The sequence below is a fragment of the Urocitellus parryii genome, chromosome 6 (assembly GCF_045843805.1).
Source record: "Urocitellus parryii isolate mUroPar1 chromosome 6, mUroPar1.hap1, whole genome shotgun sequence".
In the NCBI taxonomy this organism is placed as follows: domain Eukaryota; kingdom Metazoa; phylum Chordata; class Mammalia; order Rodentia; family Sciuridae; genus Urocitellus; species Urocitellus parryii.
Genome location: NC_135536.1, coordinates 118,101,041 through 118,109,111, shown reverse-complemented (window position 1 = coordinate 118,109,111; position 8,071 = coordinate 118,101,041).

Below are 8,071 nucleotides of genomic sequence, written 5' to 3'. Positions count from 1 at the left end.
AGCTTGAATATTGTAGATGTTTTGGTTCCACCAGGAAGCTCTCAGTGTAAACAACCTGTCAGTCATTGGGATCTGACTTCAGGGCTCTTTGTTCAGAGGCACTTGCGTGACACTTAGGATTTATATGCTGCCCTAGAAACCACAAAAATATGTACAAAGGGAACTTTGGAAGGAAAGGTAATAGAGCAGCTATTAAATTGGGACTGAAAAAAAAAACAGGTACATGGTGGTGCCGCAGTCCGGCTGCAGCAAAATAACCGGGGGTGGGGGTGGGTGTTACGAGCAACTTGTGTAGATTGATACAGCAGGAGTGGGAGCCGTTTATTGTAGGACAGGAGGGGTATATATACATTACACATAGCTTATCTTAATTAACATAAACTAGATACAGCAGTCAACCAATAAGGAATCTCCACACTTAATGGCTCGCTGGTGTTACTTCACAAACCACTCCCTCTGGCAGAATGCCAGGCGCCATCTTGACTTGTTTACAGACCCTAACATGGTGGTGGTATGTAGCTCCAGCTGATCCCAGGGAGGTAAGTGCTAATGAGGATAAGAGTCTCTCCCAACAGCCTGTTTGGAGGCAGCTGTAAGGCAGAAAGAGAGCACCCTAGCACCAGGCTCTGACTGTGTGATCCTCCATTTCCCAACTATAAAAGAGTTATATGTTGTCAACTCCATCATGAAGCTGGTATATGAGGAGGGTAAAATGCCATCAGAGAAACCTTTAGCAATACTGAGAACATACAATGCATACACGCACTACCCAAATACAACTGGGGCTCCATGTAGCTCAGTTCTTTACAGTCCCATCAGGGAAGCTCACACTGGCAGTGGAATTCAAGAGGAGCCCAGTCTTTACTTGGGTTTCCTGAAGAACAAAAGTGAGTCTGCAGTAGGACTGAAGAAATAAATAGAAGGGAAACTAATAGGGAATGGAAAAGAAACTAACTTTAAATCTAAGAAGTTCCATGAACACCCTCACTTTTACTCCTTGTTTTTCTCCAATTCTGAATTCTTAAAAGGCCCATGGATTGTAGAATATTGAGTCCAACTAACTAATGGCTACACACATTGCTAGTTCACATCACATATTTCCTTTTTCTTTCTCTTTCATTTATATTTTGGAGAGAGAGAGAGAGAGAGAGAGAGAGAGAGCAATAGATATTGAGTGAAAGAAAAGGAGGGAGGGAAGGAAAATGGGGATGGAGAAAGAAGAGAGGAGAGAACAGAAAGGGGCACAATGTTTTGTTTTGTTTTGTTTTCCTCTCTCTTTTTTGATACCAGGGATTGAACCCAGGGGCACTTTACCACTAAGCCACATCCCCAGCCCTTTTTATTTTTAATTTTGCGACAGGGTCTCACTTAAGTTGCTTAGAGCCTCACTAAGTTGCTGAGGGTGGCCTTGAACTTGCGATCTTCCTGCTTCAGTCTTTCACATCCTCAGATTCTTTTCTGAGATGTATTTTAAGAACCTGTAAGAGCCGAGTTCAAATCCCTTTCTCTCTTCTAGGGGATCTCCTACTCCAATCTAGTGGCAATTTCAACTCAGAATCCTCAGCAATACCCAGGCCATTCATAAAGCCAACTCCAAACTCTACCTCAACCCCTGGCCAACTGGTATGGCTCTGGGGCCACCCACTGTACTCAGGGTCCCATCCAGCTCTTACTTAAAGTTAATCAAGTCTCTTTGCTCCTTGCTTTAACTTTTCTCCCCTTTATCCATTACCAGAATTTGGAACAAGGAGCTTGGGACCAACCCAAACAGTAAGACTCTTATCTCCTTTCTTCCCATCTTCTTGTTTCCATATTCTGACCTTTTTCCTAACTTTACTCTACAAAATACCCAGGGGCCATGAGGACTGACTGAACAACCCTGTGGAGTCAGGATCACAGGTGGGGTATTCAGTGGGTGGCACTGGGAACTGCTAACAAATCTTGTATGACATGCACACAATTGTCAAGAAGTTCCACCAAGCCCAGGGCAGTGTGTCTTCACCCTTCATACCTCTTTAACTATGATGGTCCTCTAGTAAGACCCAGCTTGAATTCTGCTCTCTCCAGGAGGCCCACCCTGGCTGCTTCTGGATTCTGAAGTATAGCACACAACCTCACTTTTGATTTTTTCATCACTTGGCCATTTTAATTATTATATAGCCTTGAGTCATCTTCCCATAAAATGATAAGTTTAAGGTCAGGATCTCAAAGCCTTATTAGGAGCACACAGGGAACTCAAAAGTCCTCCTGCTGTATTATTCACGACAAGAAAAACAGACCCCTTTCTACTCCAAAGACCTTGATGGAAAATCTGGAGCTGCCCCACCAAGTCTTCAAGTCCCCCCACCCATTTTCATTACTCTCTGCTGTTTTTTTATTGTTGTTTTTTAAACTGGGGTTTGAACCCAGGGATACTCTCCCACTCTGCTACTTCCCAAACTCCCCCTCCTCTGCTCTTTTCTTTTTTTAGACAGGTTTTCCTTAGGCTGGTCTGGAACTTTCAGTCCTCCTGCTTCAGCCCATCACAGGCATAGGCCACTGTGCCCAGCAAGAACCCTTTTTTAAATGAATGTATTTATCAATTTTATGGTTGATTATATATTCATCTGGCTTAAGACTTAAAAATGAAACCTGGACTGGGGTTGTAGCTCAGTGGTAGAGTGCTGGCTTAGCATGTGTGATGTACTGGGTTCTATTCTCAGCACTGCATAAAAATAAAATAAAGGTACACTGACAACTAAAAAAATATTTTTAAAAAGATGGAATCTGCTTCCCACCACTGTTCTTCCACCATCCAGTTCTCCTGCCAAGGAACAAACAGTAGACTGGACTTGTTTCTCATTTTTCAATGGCTATTTGCTGCATATAAAAACCAATAGGATTGCCCCCCTCCCCCACCATTTTTTATACACAAGCAGCATGCAGTACCCATTGTTCTGCACCTTTCCTTTTCTGTTTAACAATATACTTGGAAGTCTCAAATCAGCACATCAAGAGCCTCTTCAATACTTTCTTTTGTAGCTGTGTGGTGTTCCAGAGAATGAATGAACTCTAATCTGTTTTAATTAGCGAGGGTGTTTCCAGTCTTTTAAAAGTACCAGAAACAATGCTGCAATAAATAGCCTATTCAGAAATAATATCATATATATGACTACATCTGTGGGATAAATCCCAGTAGTGAAATTACTGGATCAAAGGGTAAGGTGCATATGTAATTTTGATACATACTTGTAGATTGTTCTTTAAGAAAAATTGAAGAGGTTGCTTCAACCTACATTGCTACCAGAAATGTATGAGGGTGTTCATTCCTTACATCTGATAGGTAAAAACTTTCATTTCAGTGTGATTTGATTTGTCCTACGCTCCTTGTGAATGTGGTTGAGTAGTTTTTTTTGTTTGTTTGTTTGTTTGTTTTTAAGGTATTTGTTGGTTGGTTGTTTTTAATGTGAACTCTTTATCCTCAGCTTACTTTTCTTTTGTGATCTTGGTATTTTTCTAATCAATGTATTGGAGTGATTTTGCTTTGTTAATCATTTTTGTAATACTGAGGATTTAACCCAGTGGTACTCTACCATCTAAGCTACATTCCCAGCCCTCTTTTATTTGTGTTTTGAGACAAGTTCTCCCTAAGTTTCCCACGCTAAACTTAAACCGAAGACTCTCCTTCCAAGCCTCTCCTTCCAAGTAGTGGAGTTCTTTTAAGTATTAGGGGAATTAGCCCTTTGTTATTAGAGTTACAGATAACTTTCCCAGTTGTTGGTCATTTGATTATTGCTCTATGCAAATGTTCAGGTTTTTGTTTTGGTTTGAGACAGTTCTCAGTAAGTTGCTAAGCCTGACCTCAAACTCACAATCCTTCTGCCTCAGCCTCTTGAGTAGCTGAGTGCATTTGAATATATTTGCCCAGTTGTATATATTTCTGTAGTGAATTTTATCAGTCTTTGCTTTTATGGCTCTGAGGCTGCTTGGAAAGCAGCAGGATGTGCCTCCCCCTCAACACACACACACCTTTTCTTGTCAATACAATAAGCTTGGAATGACTTGCTGAGTTCTTCAAGGAACAAGACAACTGCTGCTCTCCAAGAGAGAACCAATTTTAGGGTTCAAAAGCTACACTAACAATTACAATTCTGTTATAATAAATATCAAAGGCACAAGAAGAACCTGGTCAAGGATCACCTAACCTGAGTTGGCCAGTGAAGGCGTCCAAAGGTGGCAGGCACCCAGGTTCCTCTAGAGGCACATGTAGGAGTCAGCCAGGTGAGGAATGTCTTTCCAATAAAAGCAGCAGCACGTTCAAAGGCAAGAGGAAAGAATCAACATGGCCTGTTCAAGGTTGTCCAGTGTGACAAGAGGACAGGGAACCCTGGAGTGTTGGCATGTGGTCAGGGGTGGGGCTAGAAGGGTAGGTAGGGGCCAGATCATGGAAAGCCAGGTATATTTTGCCAAGAGTCAGGCCTTAACTGGAGGCAGCAGGGAAGTAGCTGTGGGACCTGACCAGCATGTTGAAAAAACTCTAGACACAGCCTGTGTGGAGACTGGCTCTGGCCTGCAGCAACCACAACAGCCTTGAAAGGATCCAGGCTGCCAAACAGGAGTACAAACTTCAGACCCAAATGTTTTATTCTGTCAAACTTCCAGAATTCCAGAAAAATCATCAGGGAAGTTAGCATCTTTTCCAGGAACATTTCTACTCAAGATGATAACTCTGAGTGTGGATCCTTAGAGGGAAAACTGGGATTGTCACTCACTTCAGCACCCTTCTAGCAGATGGGGCCAGGTCAATGTATTGCCCTCTCAGCTGCAGTCTGTTAAAGGAAACAACTGGGCTCTTCAGTCCCAGCCCATGGCCACTAACCTAGACCTCCATTTAAAAGGGCAGTCAGACTGTGCAGTAGCACATGCCTGTAATCACAGCAACTCAGGAGGCTGAGAGCAAGAGGATCACAAGTTCCAGACCAGTTTTGGCAACTCAGAGACGCTATCTCAAAATAAAATCAAAAGGATTGGGGTGTGGCTCAGTGGTACAATACTCACCAGTACAGATCCTTGCATATGATAAGCACTGAGAAAATGGCAGCAGTTTATAAACCCCATTTATAGTGGGGTTGCTGAGGGGGAGGAAAGGTAACATGGACATGACAAGGGAAGTTAAAACAATATAAATGAAACTTTGGGACTGTCTCTGGATTCCAATTAACCAGGTTCTCACCATGCCCCGACTCTCCAACTACCCACCTTTTTTTCCACCTCCCTCCTTTTTTTAAAAAATATTTTTTACTTGTAGTTGGACACAATATCTTTATTTTGCTTATTTTTATGTGGTGCTGAGGATCGAACCCAGGGCCTTACATGTGCTAGGTAAGCGCTCTACCGCTGAGCCACAATCCCAGCCCTCCAACCCCTTTTATAAAAATGCTTTTTAGTTGTAGATGGACACAATACCTTTATTTTATTTATTTTTCTGTGGTGCTGAGAATTGAACTCAGTGCCTCACGTGTGCTAGGCAAGCACACTACCACTGAGCCACAATACATCTTCAACCCTTTTATGAGAAAGGGCCACACTAAGTTGCCTTAAATTTGCAATCCTTCTGCCTCAAGATGCTAGCATTACAGGTGTATAGTACTGAATCCAGTTTATAGGCTTTTGTTTTGTTTTGGTGGTGGTACTTGGGAACTGAACCCAGGGCCCCACACATGATAGGCAAGTGCACCATTACTGAGCTACATCCATAGCCTATGACCTATAAGGGTTTTTTGGTTTTGTTTTTGGTACTAGGGATTAAACCCAGGGGAGCTTTACCACTGAACTACATCCACAGTTCTTTTTTGAGATGTGGTCTCACTGAGTTGCTGAGGCTAGCCTTGAACTTTCAATCCTCTTGGCCTCCCAAGTCACTATGATTACAGGCATGTGCCACTCTGCCTGGGAATAAGTTAATTGGCTTTTTTGTTTTGTTACCAGAGACTGAACACCGGGGTGCTTAACTACTGAGCCACATTCCTAGATTCTTTTTTTTTTTTTTTTTTTTTTTAGGGTCTTGTTAAGCTACTGAGCTTGGCTTTGAATGTGCCATCCTCCTGCCTCAACATCCTGAGCCTCTGCATGCCTGGCCCTTTGTTTTTTGACACAGAGTCTCATTAAATTACTTAGGCCCTTGCTAAGCTGCTGAGGCTATCTTTGAACTTTAAATCCTTCCTCAGCCTCGCAAGCCACCACTTGGTGATAGGTTGGTTCTTGATGCTACCATTTCAGTTGGGTTTTTTTTTGTGCCCTAGGGTAATTGTATCCCAAAGGGTCACTTGATTAATTCAACTGCAGTGAGAAAAAGACCCTTGGAGACTGCTGGAGGCCTTGGTTCCTCAAAGCATCCATGCCTACAGTACTCTCAGAATATGCATGATGTGCTTCCTACCCCTGAACTGGAAGCCAGGAGAGCAAGGAGCTAGCCCCTACCTCAGTTACAAATAGGCAGTCAAGCCCTCACCACTGTAGCCACACTAAAGAGCCCCTAATCAATAGCAGGGCCGCAGGGGGTTTTTAGGTCAGAGTACAGGGTCTCTTTGGAGACTAGTCTGCATTGGTAGACACCCAGGCCCCTGTTGCAGGTGCAACCAAGAGGAAAGGATGAGGACAACCGAGAAACCAGGAAATAAGCAAGGGACCTAGGACTCAATGCAGTTTCCAACCCTGCTGACTACTTGCCCGTCATTTGCCTAAGGAGTCATGTCACCTTCGGATCTGGGATTTAATTTTTCCAAAAATGAGATGGACTATTTCAGTAAATGTTAGGAAAGCTCTTGGCATATATACATGTCTAGCTTTAACTTCCATTTTCTTGACAGTTACTGCATTCCAGACCCCATTTACCCACAGTTTTGGCTTTTCATGGTCTCAGTTACCTGTGGTCAATCCCAGTCTGAAAATATTAAGTGAAAAGTCACGCTGCCTGTTCTTTGTTAGTATAAATTTGTCAGTACACGCTATCTTGGTTTCAGATTATTGTTTTATCACCATGCTTGTGTTCAAGTAACCCAAATCACAGAATGGTGATGCTAGCAACTCAGATATACCAATGAGAAGCTGTTAGGTGCTTCTTTTACGTGAAGAAGTGAAAGTTCTTGACTTCATAAGGAAAGAAAAAAGAAATTGAATGCTGACGTTGCTAAGAAAGAGTATCCACATTCACACAACATTTATTACAGCATATTTTAATTATTTTAATTTATTATTAGCTATTGTTGTTAATCTCTTACAGTGCCTAATTTCCAAGTTAAGCTTTGTCATAGGTATGTTATGTGTGGGGAAATGCATAGTATTAATAGGGTTCAGTACTATATGTGGTTTCAGGCATCTACTGGGAGTCTTGGAATGTGTCTCCAGAGGATAAAGGGGACACCTGTATTTTGCACACATCATCTCACTTAATCTCAACAGTTTCACAAGGGAAGGATGATAATACAGATGCAGAAAGTGAGGATCAGAAAGGTAAAGTCCCAAGCCAAGGTCTACCAGTGATAAGTGGCAGAGCTGAGATTTGAATAGGGTCTGTCTGGCTTCAGGGCTTTTTGTCCGTATGTACTCATATTATGTGGGGACAGGAGAGTGCTAGTCAGTCATCACCCTACGTTTTCCCTGGCCTGATCCATCAATGCTTTCAAATCTCTGAGACCATAGATGGGTTGTAAAGAAAGGACAGAATCTCCTAAAAGATCACATTTTTTTTTTAATTTCCCAGAATCCCCAAATTCATAGCATGGTCTGTGGAAAATCTGAGAGTCCTGCCACCTCACAAATTTCCTGACTGTGTGACACTTGGGCACCTCATCAGAAAATGGAAGCTCCTGAGGCCTGGCCAGGGGCCTGCCATGCCAGGGCCCTGCAGCTAGTGTTTCAAAAAGCAATTCCTGGGCAAGAGAAAAAATAGAAGTCCCCCAGACACTTAGTCCTCCCAGGTGTTCAGGGACATATAGCAGTTTTCTCTCCTAGCTTGTTGTACCCCTCCCAGGAAGAGATGGGGAGGGGTTATAGAAAGCAGGTACCCCCTGGTTGAAAGAAGTTGCACCTT